Genomic DNA, 12,493 nt, shown 5'->3' with positions numbered 1-12,493 from the left:
AACTTTGTATGAGCACAGGAGAGGGAGAGAGTTTCTCGAGCACAGGCAATCAAAATTGAGTTTTGCCCTCCAGTTCTGCACCCATGAAATGAAGATCCTGGCCAGCTCTGGGCACAAACCCCTCTCCTGGGAGAGGAAAATCCCCCGGGATTGTTTTCCCAGGGCTGGAATTGTGCATGGATTCCATCTGCTGAGCATCCCCTGGGGCACTGATGGAAATAAATGCCATTAAAAAGAATATTTGGATGCTCATTCCCCTGCTCTGCCTGCTGCCCTGTTGGTGTCTGAGGTTTGGCTCTGTGATGCTGAGCCCTTTGCAGTTCTGGGCTGCTGGAGCTGGGGTGACTCCTCAGCAGATGCTGACACAGGATCACATCGTGTTCTCCGAGCAGCTCTCCAGAATGTAAACGGTGCTTAATTAAAAATACATGTTTTACACAATGGAGGCTCTCAGCCTTTCACAAGTGCAAACATGACAGAATAAAAAGTGTCTGTTCCTCTGTCCACTTCCACTTCCCCCCCAAAACGTGGCTGGGGGCCAAATAAATAAGTGAAAAGGAGCAACGCTGCTGTTTGTCACAAAACATCAAACATTTCCCTTTGTCTCATCCTCCCTTTTCCCTTCTGTTGTCCTAATAAATAAAATAACACTGTGGGGATTTGGATTTGCAAACAAACCATGCCTGCAGTTGGCTGTGTCTCCTCAGGAAGGTTCTGCTCCTCCACAGCCACAGAAATGCATACAAATGATTGCAGCTGTCGCTAGCACGGCTTAGGAGCAAATGCAGATGGCATGAAATAATATTCACAAACAGCTAATAGAATTTTAATGGCTGCAGAAAGAAAATAAAATGAAAGGCACTGTATTTACTTGGGATGGGAAGGGAGTTTGGAGTGTGCCAGTGCAAGGAATGAGTCACTTTGGACCTCGAATTTTCCCACATTCAGAAGTGGGCAAGGCCCCGTGGGTTTTATTGCTGGGGAGTTTAAATAGCAATCAGGATTTGTGAAACGTTCAAGGGTGCATCTGCATAAAGTATGATGCTGGCATTATGCAAATGTCATGTATGATGAATGAAATGCATCAAATGTCTTGAGGACACCCAGATGTTAAAGCTACCAGGATGCCAGGAAACATGGAAGGAGGAGAAGAACATGATTTCTTCTTGAGTTAATTGATTCTCATGTTCCAGCAGCACCTTCCAAACACTTCCAGTGGAGCAGCAAGCTCCAGCCACAGCTCCCTTGTTGTGGTTGTCTTTGCCAATCATCACTCTCAGCCTCCTCTCCCCAGCCCAAGAACCACTCCAGCCTTGCAGGGATGAATGAGATCCTTTCTGTCCTCACACCCACCCAGGGTGGCTCCTCCTTGTGGGGTTAGGAGGGGAAATCACAAAGATCCAAATGTGCTGAGCAGGGAAATTTTAAAAGCCTGTGCTGTTAAAGGACCAAGAGCTGTGCCTTTGGCTTTGGGTGTTATTTCCTGCCCTGAGCACATCCAGCCCCCTCACCTTGAACCCTGTGAAATTTTATTGTATTTTCACTGTACAAACAAAACTGAAATGCCCTCAGCCTTTTCTCACCCTGATGTCCTAGAGCTGGAGGGAATTATCTGCTGGGCAGCACCAAATTCTGCACTGAAATCCCAGATAAAAGTGGCTCATGCCCTGTCCCAGATAAAAATGGTTCATGTCCTGTCCCAGATAAAAGTGTTCATGTCCTGTCCCAGCACCAGAGGCTGCTCAGGGAAGCTGAGGGAGCTCCTGAGGGTGCTGGATGAACCAGTGCAGATTATCACACATCTGAGGGATTCCTGCAGCTCTCCCTGTCCCTGGGCACAGGGACAGCAGCCACATTTCCATCTCTTGCTGCTGAGGAAAATGAGATTTTTGGGCAGGACAGGGCCTGTCAGGGCATTCCCATGGGGCAGAGGAGGAGGAGGAGGAGGATGATGATGATGATGATGATCCCAGGGCAGTGCTGAGGATGCACACACAGCCAGGACCTGGCTCAGGCTGGCTCTGCCAAAACCCTGAGCGTGCCAGCAGTGGGAGCAGCCCCTCTTTGACCTGTTATAGACAATAACCGAATCAAGTAGAATTAAATAGCACAACAGCAATTTTTATTTTTGCGACCGAAAATACGGTCCTGGGAAGGCTCAAGCGAAAATCCTGACAGCACCGGCCCGAGAAATCGGTGCTGGGTGTTACACGTGCTGATCTGACCTCTATTGCATCAGACCCCCCTGTGTTCACACCCTGCTATTTCGGAGAGTCCAACTTCATACAGTTTTTTCTGGCCTGAGGCGAGAGTTTCCTTTGTTTCTGCAGCAAATTCTCATATTTAAATTAAATCCTTTTCTGGTGCTGCCCTGGACAGAAGTCCTTCCTGCATGCCGATGAAGGCAGTGTCTGCTCCTATTGATGTGTAATGAAGTGCTGTCTTCTCGCTAATGGGAGCCATCGGAGGTGATCGGTGCTTTGGCAGGTATTTTATCGGTGATCTCTTCCCGTCCGATGATGATGATGATGATGATGATGATGATGATGATGGTGATCTCTTCCCATCCCTTGTGGAGATCACCGGGCTAGGTCTGTTGATATGCTAATTACGGTCGTTGTCTATGGCCCCGGGTGCTTGGTGTTTAAGAGGTCCTTTTTATTTTATTTCATACGATCCTTTTATATAAACACGAATTATAACATATATCACAGACCCAAAGGGGGAAGATTTGGGGTAAAATGCTCAAAAAAGCATTTCAGGGGCTGACAGAGCAAATGGGGAATGGGTTCTCTTGTGGGGCCAGCAGCTGCTCTGCCTTGGAGGGGCTGAATTCCCCTTGGGCAGGGTGGGACCAGCATGGGCTGGGCTGGAAGGAGCCCCAAACCTCCCCCAGTGCCCGGATCCAGCTGCATCCCTGGGGATGGGCTGCCCAAAGTTATTCCCTTGGCAGCTGGGATGAAACTGAGCGAGCTCCTAATGAAGTCAGGGATGTAAATCTCACAGAACTTGAGTGGTGCTGATCTTACTGATATGGCAAATCAGCAACTGTCTGGCAATGACAGATTAAAACTGATAAAAATAATTTTGTTATTGAGCACATCGTTTGATGTTGTAAAAATGGGGTTGTGAGAGCCAGCTCCAATGATGACTATTGAGTCTGCCCTGGGTGATGGATAGCTTTTAAATGCACCAAACTCACCCACCAGCTGAAATTCATAATAATTCTTGGAAATGCCCCTATTAAAGGAGTACTTCCACATAAATACACATTTTTGTCGGACAGGAGAAGCATTCTGCTTTAAACTTCAAGGAGCTGCTCATAGCTGCAGCTCTGGGGAGGGCTGGGCTGAGCTCACAGGGTCACTGAGAGCCCCACAGTCCTGCCAGGACCTGCCATCCATATGCACGAGAAAAGCAGCAGCCTCATTTTTCTTGCACGAGCCCCTCTCAGCCGAAGTGATCAAAACTCCATCAGTCAGTGCTGCAGTGGGGGGATCAATAGCTGCTGCCTCACAGCAAACCCAGATCCCCAGCTGCTGGCAGGGTCTGCACTGAGGGGCTGTCACCCAATGGCAGCACTGAATCCCATGGGAGCTGCCCTGAAATGAGATGGATTCTCAAAGTTTGTGGAAATTCAGGGTGCAGGTGTCATGGGACACACTCAGGGCTGGCAGGGGGGTGAGCTCAGAGCTGCAATCCCATCCTGAGGGGCAGAGGGACCTGCTCTGTGCCCAGCCAGGGCTGCCTGCCCCAGCCTGCCTCAGTTTCCCCAGCAGCAGGGGGGACAAGGGCACCTGGGGTGGATCCCAGGTGTGGGATGGAAGTGTGGTAATTGATAACAGATTCTGTTAATCATAGAAGTATTGGGGTTTGTATAAACCAGAATACCAAGGTCTGAAGTGACTCTTGACAGAGGAAAAATGTGATTAAATCATTCTGGTTTAAATCCCCTGTTAGGAATATTATGTTTGTAAATAATTTGTATCTACTACCAGTTTGTAAAATCAGACTTTCCAACAGTCTGATAGATTTTGCAAAATCAAACTTCCTGCCTTTGTTTTACCAATGCTGCCCATCTACAAGACCAGAACTTCCCAATTTTTACCAGTTTTACCTACCCAGATCAGATGGTATCTATGGGACTGACTCTCAGAGACTTTATGGATGTTTATTCAGCCACCACCGCTTACCTGGCAAAATTACAACAGCAAAAAACCAAAACTTATTGATTACAAGAGGAGCCATGCTGTAAGGGCTGCACACCAAGGCTGGAGTGGGCAGTGACCCCTCACACTGCCCAGCACTGCTCTGCTCTGTCTGTGTAAAACAAACCAATCCAAATTTTGCTGAATAACGAGACTTTTTGTTTCTCATTTATAACAGAAGGGACCTCAAAGCTTCCCCCAGCCCCTCCCTGAGCAGTTCTGGGCTCTGCTGGAGCCTGAGCTCTCCTCGTGGGACCTCCCTGCCCCAAATCCACCTGTGGTACCCAAGCTCAGTGTTCCTGACTCCATCCCAGCCCACACCCCTCATCCCACTCATCCCTCGTTTGATTTGGCATTAATAACTCCGAGGAGGGAATGCAGTGGCAATGAGAGAAGAGCACATGAAATTGTTCTCCCTTGGACTCGGGGCCTCCTCGCTCTTGGCTGATTTTGGGCTCAGCTCCCTCCAGGGATTTCAGGGCTGAATTTCTGCTGCCCTGAGCCAGGGCAGGGCTGGGACTGCCCCTCCTTCCCTCTGCTCCTCCGGGCAAGAATCCTCCCCCACGCCTCAGGTATCAAACACATCATTCTGCCTCGATTGAATACTGGGAAATTCCATTTTTACACTGCCTCACTCCAGGGAAGCAGAAAGGAGAAGGAAGCTCGAGCACTGAGCAATGCCCATTTCACCCCAGGGGCAGTTTTGGGCCAGAGATGATGAATTTTAGCTCCAGTGGTGCGGATTGCAGCATCTGCTCCATCCCAGCTGTGCCCAGGTGTGGCTCCTGTGCTGGGCAGCTGCCAAAGCAGGGCAGCAGCAAATCCTGGCAGTGCCAAGGGGCTCCTGAACTTCCCCTCTGCTTCCCCTGGCTTGGTCTCACATCTCCAGCCTCTGCAGCGCTCTCAAGAGCACTCAGTGAGGAATCTCCTTCTCTTTAATCCTCCCTCTTATCTCCCTGGGGAGGATGAAAGCTAAATGATGTTAATCTGCTAAATATTTCTGATCACTGAGAGCGCAGTAGAAATTACCACCCTGACTGGGAATTAATTGCAAAATCAAACGGGCCTGGAGAGGGATGGCAGCACCTGCACATCCTTTCTTCTCTCATAGCAAAGGACAGCTCTGCAATCCAGGGTAAAACCACAAAAAACTGAGCATGGCATGCTTGGGGATCACAGATTTCATTTTTGGGAAGTTTGGGTGCTCACAAAAGTTTTACTGCAGCAAGAATAAAGAAACTCTGGTTCTTCTGCACCTGCCAGAACAGAAATGGAAGGGAAGGGCCAAAGGCAGCAGAGCCAGTGGGGAGAATCCTATTGACCCTGCGTGCAAACTGCAGCAGAAACTGCAGCAGAAACTGCAGCACAAAATGCACCAGAAACTGCAGCACAACTGCAGCACAACATGCAGAAACTGCAGCACAAACTGCACCACAAACTGCACCACAAACTGCAGAAACTGCAACACAAACTGCAACACAAACTGCAACACAAACTGCAACACAAACTGCAACACAAACTGCAACACAAACTGCAACAGCACTCCCGAGTCTTTCCCATGCATTACATTTTGTTGGCTTTTTGCAACTATTAAAATAAATGCTATATGTATAATGAAAAATAGCTTTTCTAGATAAATAAAAGGTTTTTTTCTAATAGCAAAAGTTAAACACACGTTTTTTAAAAATAGTATACTTAAACTACCTGCTTAGTTAAAATAACAACCTGTAAACGTGTAATAAAAACCCTACAGCTAACACAACAATTATCAACACTCACCAACTACAAAAAGCCAAAACCACCACCCAAATTAAAAAATAATTAAAAAAAAATTTAAACCACAAGCCAAAAACCACACATACTCTAAAAAAGCAAACCCAAAAAGTAACCATGCTAAATAGTTCTCAGAAAAAGTTAAAATAGTTAAACTATGCATAAAAAACTATAAATACACAACAAATTAATGTATTGTAAAATGTATTTAAAGAAGTTCCCACAGCCGTGTGCTCTTAGCACTTTACCAAGCACCCGTTTTAACCCTTTGCTTTATGTCTGTCTCCTATTGTCTTTTTATTAAACTTTTTTAATTTTACCAAAACAATAAATCGTGTTTTTCACAAAGCACAGAACTTCCAGGAGAAATTCTGCAATATTTGGCATTAAAAAAATATTAATTTGGGGGATGGGGAGGGGGTTAATGAATTTCACACTCAGATTTTTGGTGCCATCTGCTCCTGCTCGAGGTTCCCGAGGCTGGTGAGAGCCCAGAGCGAGGAGCAGCCCCGGGGCACCCCAGTCTGACACCGAATATTTGTGCAGCCAATTCAGAAATATTCACAAAAATTCACAAAAGCAGCGGCTTTCACTGCTCTGCTGAAGGGATCGGGAATAACAGCGGGGAATAAACGGAACATGGGGTGGCAGAACAGATTCCCTGGCTGTAAAATATGGGAAGGGAAAAAAATCACGAAAATGGCTAAAAAAAGGTCCTGGAAGATGCATAAAAACCGCTAAAAAGAGCCAAAAAACTAAAAAAAAAAAAAAAAATCCCGAAGACTTGCAAAAATTCGCAAAATATTCCCGAAAAATTCCATCAGTTATTATGGTCGGGGAAGCTCAAAAAAGATTAAAAAATAGCTCAAAGATGGTACTGGAAGATGCAAAAAAACAGCTAAAAATTTGAAAAAACCCCAAAAAATAAACGCGAAAAATTCGCTGGCTGTAGCGTTACTGTGTTATTGTGTTATTGTCCGCAGTGGTACTGTGGTACTGTCACTCTGTTACTGTTTTATTTTCAGTTCTGTTACTCAGTTATTGTCAGCTCTGTTTCTGTTTTATTTTCAGCTCTGTTACTCAGTTATTGTCATCTCTGTTACTCAGTTATTGTCAGCTCTGTTTCTGTTTTATTTTCAGTTCTGTTACTCAGTTATTTTCAGCTCTGTTACTCTGTTATGGTCAGCTCTGTTACTGTTTTATTTTCAGCTCTGTTACTCTATTATTGTCACTCTGTTACTCAGTTATTGTCATCTCTGTTACTGTTTTATTTTCAGCTCTGTTACTCTGTTATTTTCATCTCTATTACTCTGTTATTGTCACTCTGTTACTCAGTTATTCTCGGTTGATGCTGCTCTGAGGTGATGAACGCTTGGCCCTGCTGGGCACAGAAATGTTTTTATTTTGCAGTGTTTGGAAAGGGAGCCGGGAATGAGAAAGCAAACACCGAGCCCAGGGAAAGGAGCTCCAGGGGCGGCTCCTGCGGTGCTGAGAGCAGCGGCTGGAACAGAACCGGGAGGGATGCTCTGGGTACCGGGAACCAGGAACGGAGGAGGGGAGGAAGGAAGGAAGGAAGGATTCCAGGAAGGAAGGAAGGGAGGATTCCAGGGAGGATGGATTCCAGGGAGGAAGGATTCCAGGAAAGAAGGAAGGGAGGAAGGAAGGATTCCAGGATGGATTCCAGGATGGATTCCAGGAAGGATTCCAGGAAGGATTCCAGGAAGGAAGGATTCCAGGAAGGAAGGAAGGATTCCAGGAAGGAAGGAAGGATTCCAGGATGGATTCCAGGATGGATTCCAGGATGGATTCCAGGATGGATTCCAGGATGGATTCCAGGATGGATTCCAGGATGGATTCCAGGATGGATTCCAGGATGGATTCCAGGATGGATTCCAGGATGGATTCCAGGATGGAAGGACTCCAGGAAGGATTCCAGGAGGGAAGGCAGGCAAGCACTGCTGGTACAAAGGGCAGAGCTGCTCTGTATCCACGTTTTACTACAGACAAGTTTCAGAGACCCAACTAACAGCAACTGGAGACATAATTATATCCCAATTAATATTTGTTACTCTGACTGTCCCTCAGAAGATCCTGCCTGATCACTCAGCCTCCCTCCAGTCCCCACAGTCCTGACCCTCGAGGCTGTGCAGCTGTTCCAAGGGCCAGTGGGGTCCAGTGTTCCCAGTCCAAGCAGGAAAACAGAATTGCCTGCCCAGGACAGCTCAGAGCCCAAGGTCCAGCCTCGAGTGGAGCACACCAAGGTGCCCTGCAGTGTCACACGTCCTTTGGGAAGTGACAATGTCCCTTTCTGGAGGAGCTGGGAAAGGAGGAACAGCTCTGCAGAGATTTACTTGAAATATTGTACAGGAGGATTTCCCAGAGAGCTCCGTGCTGTTGACCCCAGGTGGTGCATCCATAACTCCTGCAGCACGGAGTGCACACAAACCTTATCTGGAGACATTAAAGAAAGCTGCTTGACACTGAAAATCAAATTGATTTCTTGCCAAGATTTCACAAGGGCATGTGTGACAGCAAATGACATGCTTAAGCCTTGCAAGAAGAAAATAAACATGTCCAATGCAAAAGCCATCAGTTTCTGTGCCAGCTTGAATTATGCACATCTGTAGTGATTTGACACCCAGCTTGCTTGGCAGCACAGGCACAGGGTGCCTTGCCACAAGCTGAAAGAGATAAATAGGGCAGAGCAGAGCTGGCTGCCTTGTGGGAGGCTGCAGAGAGAGCAGATTGGAGCAGAGCTGTCCCCTCCTGTCTGAGCACTGCTGTCCCCTCTCCTGTCTGCTCTCCATGTCCTGGGAGAGCTCTGCTGCTGCCCTGCCCCTCATGGTGTGGCTGCTCCTCCTTTCTGCTTGCCCACACCTGGTAGAGAGCTCCAAGCAGGCAGAACCAGCCTTTTTCCCAAATTCCCAAAAGGAATTTGGTGTTTGATGGGCAGGACACCCGGAGTTCACTCCCTGCTCCAAAGCTGGCACTGGGCACCACAGGGACACCACAGGGACACTGGGCACAGGGACATTGGGCACAGGGACATTTGGCACAGGGTGACCTCCCACACTGAATCTGGAGGTTTAGGGTCCCTCTCACCTTTGCAGCTCCTGGAAATCCCTGTTCCTGCAATGAGGCCAGCTGTCCAATCTCTGAACATGCCATGAAGCAGGAGTGCCCACAATGTCCTGCTGGGTGTCCCCAGGTGCCTCTGAGGTCCCTTCTCCTGGAATTATTTGTGAAATCCAAGCAGAAACCCTTCAGGCCAAGTGCCAGGAGTGGATTTCATGCCCACACTGTGCCAGTGCCCTCTGGGGTGCCATAAAGCCCCTTCCCATCCCAGCACCTGCAGATCAGAACCAAACGTTTGATCCCCTGAGTGCTCCCAGCCCAGAGATTGATGGCACAGCCACCTCCCACCGGCCCTTTGCTGTATTAACATAAAGTTTCTATTGCACAGCAGTTTGATCCATTTGTGTTTGTTTAACTCCTGTGTTCTGACAGAAGAAGATGGAGAATCTGCATAATTAATAATGACCCAAGCAATCTCCCTTAATGCCTGCTCTGAAGCCCTGCTATCCCTGCTAACTGAGGACATCCATAACAGTGGCAGACAGGGAAAAGGCTCCTTCAGAGCTGAGATATTATTCCCCTGGGATCAGCAAGGGGTGGTTTGGGCTCCAGCCATTAGCTGGAATTGCTCAGGTCATTCATAAAACTCCTTTTCCTTTGCACAAAGGGAGCACAGGGGCAGGGCTGCAGCACCAGGATGGATTTCTTCTCCACACTCCACATTTCCATATTTCTGTATTTGTTTGTGGGGTGGCACAGTGCTGCTTGGGGGCAGGATGGGGGCTCTGGGCAGCCCAGGCCATCAATACCTCTGTGTCACCTCTGCTCCAAGCTGAGATCCTGCCCAAGAGCAAATCCCTGTGGAACAGGCAGGAGGGGCCCTGAGCCACCCCCAAATTCAAACATCCACAGCCCCTGGGGCTGCTGGAAAGAGCCCTGGGGGGTGTGGGGGTCTGGGCAGGCAGAGCCTTTGTCTCCTGCAAGAAGTGAACTTGTAATTCCTGCCATCAGAACAATGCTCTCTGCCAAATCAGATGAAATGCTTGTAACAGGGGCTAATCAGATTCTACATTAATGAGAGAAAATATGAAGCTAATCAACACCCAGGCAGGTCTCTAGGCTGCAGGCCTATTAAACTTCATCAAAAATTAATGACTGAAAGAGCAGAATCGTTTGTAAGGGGTCTCCGGTGGCCCTGGGAGCTCTGAGCCCCGTTCCCCTCTCGTTGCTCTGATTCAGCCTCACCCAGCCCAGCCCTGCTCCAGGACACTCCTGATGGCTCCTTCCCTCCTCACCGCCCTGCCCCACTGCTGGGGCGGCTTTTCCATGGCCATTAAGGACATTTGTACCTCATCACTCCTTGGCTTGGGCTGGGAGGGGCCTTAAAGCCCATCCCAAACCATTATCCCAGCCCATTGATCCCATTATCCCATCCCATTATCCCAGCCCACCCCATTGATCCCATCATCCCATTGATCCCATCCCATTATCCCATCCCATTGATCCCATCATCCCATTGATCCCATCATCCCATTGATCCCATCATCCCATTGATCCCATCCCATTATCCCATCCCATTGATCCCATCCCACCCCATTGATCCCATCCCATTATCCTATCCCATTGTTCCCATCCCATTATCCCATCCCATCCCATCCCGGACACTTTGCACCATCCCAGCCCCGCCCAGCCTGGCCTGGGACCCTTCCAGGGACGCTCAGGGAATTTTTTGTGATTTTTTGTGATTTCCCAGCCCAGCGCTGCCAGCTCCCCGTGCCTCCTCCCCAGGTTGTGCAGCACTAATGAGATGCAAAATCCAAGCTCAGATTTCAGCGAGCTGTGCAGGAATGGAAACGAGGAAGGTTCCTCACATCTGTTAACAGAAAAGGAGCCTCTGCTGGTTTGGGCTGTTCCAGCCAGATTTGAGGCGGACAGGCTCAACCTGCCCAGTCCAGTCCCTCTCCTCACAGGCTTTGTTCAGCTCTCACGTAATTGCAAGGTTGTGCACAACAATCACTTGGAGTGATCCTCTGTTTGCAGTCTCGAGCAGGGAAAACAATCATTTCTGGGGCTTTTTGGCTGGGAAAAGAGAAGACCATTAGAGCAAATCTTCAATATTTAATGCACTATGTAAATGAGATGTGTAAGTACATATCTGTTCAGAGCAGGAGAGGCAGGGGAGGTGCACTCCAAGTGTGAGAAACATCTGGGGGATTCAGAGATCACTGCTCAGTGCCTGGCTCTCAGCAGAGCCGGGATTTGGGTCTGGACTAACTCACTGGGTGCCAGGGGCACAGTGCTGGGTCTGGGCAGAGCCTGGGTTGGGTCCTGGGCCAAGCCTGGGTCTGGTCCTGGGCCTGGGCAGAGCCTGGGTCAGGTCCTGGGCAGAACCTGGCTCAGGTCCTGGGTTTGGGCAGAGCCTGGGTCTGGTCCTGGGCCAAGCCTGGGTCAGGTCCTGGGCCTGGGCTGAGCCTGGGTCAGGTCCTGGGTTTGGGCAAAGCCTGGCTCAGGTCCTGGGCAGAGCCTGGCTCAGGTCTGGGCCCAAGCAGAGCCTGGGTCAGGTCCTGGGTTTGGGCAGAGCCTGGGTCTGGTCCTGGACTTGAGCAGAGCCTGGGTCAGGTCCTGGGCCAAGCCTGGGTCAGGTCCTGGGCCTGGGCTGAGCCTGGGTCAGGTCCTGGGTTTGGGCAAAGCCTGGTTCAGGTTCTCAGTCAGTTCCAGGGCTGGCACTCCTGTGGGATGTTCCAGTGCCCCCACTGCAGCCCAGCACTGCCTGCTTGGGGACCCCAGGGCTAAGCCAGGCTCAGGCTCTGCCCCAGAGCCCCATCTCTGCTGGGCTGGGCTTGGGGACATCCTTCCCCCTGCACAGAGGGGTGTGTGTGCCCTTTGGGGCCAGCTCTGGGCTCACAGTGACACAAAGAGAAAGCTTTTCTGTGCCCCAGGCACACCAAAACCCCCCAGCCTGCTCCAGCAGCAAACTCAGACTGCTCTGGCAGTTCAGCTCTAGGATCTGGGCTAAATAAACCCTGTGGGTTTATTCAGACAAACCTGCTGTGGGTGCAGTCTCAGAACAAACTGGAGTGGTTCATTCACCCTTCCTCTCCCTTCCCCTGAAGGATTTGAGACAAATTCTCACCTGGCAGAGGAGTCCTCGACTCCACTTTGGAGGTTTTGGGAGCGCAGAGTTGGATTTCACAGATGAGAGGAAGCAGCTGCTGTAGGTCAGCAGCAAAGACAGATCTAAAATTCATCTCTCCTGACTAACAGCTTAAAGTGGCTCTGTTTAAAAAAACATGCAGCCTTTGGAGATGCAGCTTTGCCTCTCTCAGACCTCGCTCCTACAGAAGATAAACCCAGGATGAAAAATTGATCGGAACGCAAACCGTGCAGGTAAAGTGCTGGGTACAGCTGCAGAGCAATAAAACTGCTCCTAACGCTGC

This window comes from Catharus ustulatus, chromosome 25 (assembly GCF_009819885.2).
Source record: "Catharus ustulatus isolate bCatUst1 chromosome 25, bCatUst1.pri.v2, whole genome shotgun sequence".
NCBI lineage: Eukaryota > Metazoa > Chordata > Aves > Passeriformes > Turdidae > Catharus > Catharus ustulatus.
The sequence above is the reverse complement of the archived record's forward strand: the minus strand, read 5'-3'. Positions refer to the sequence as shown.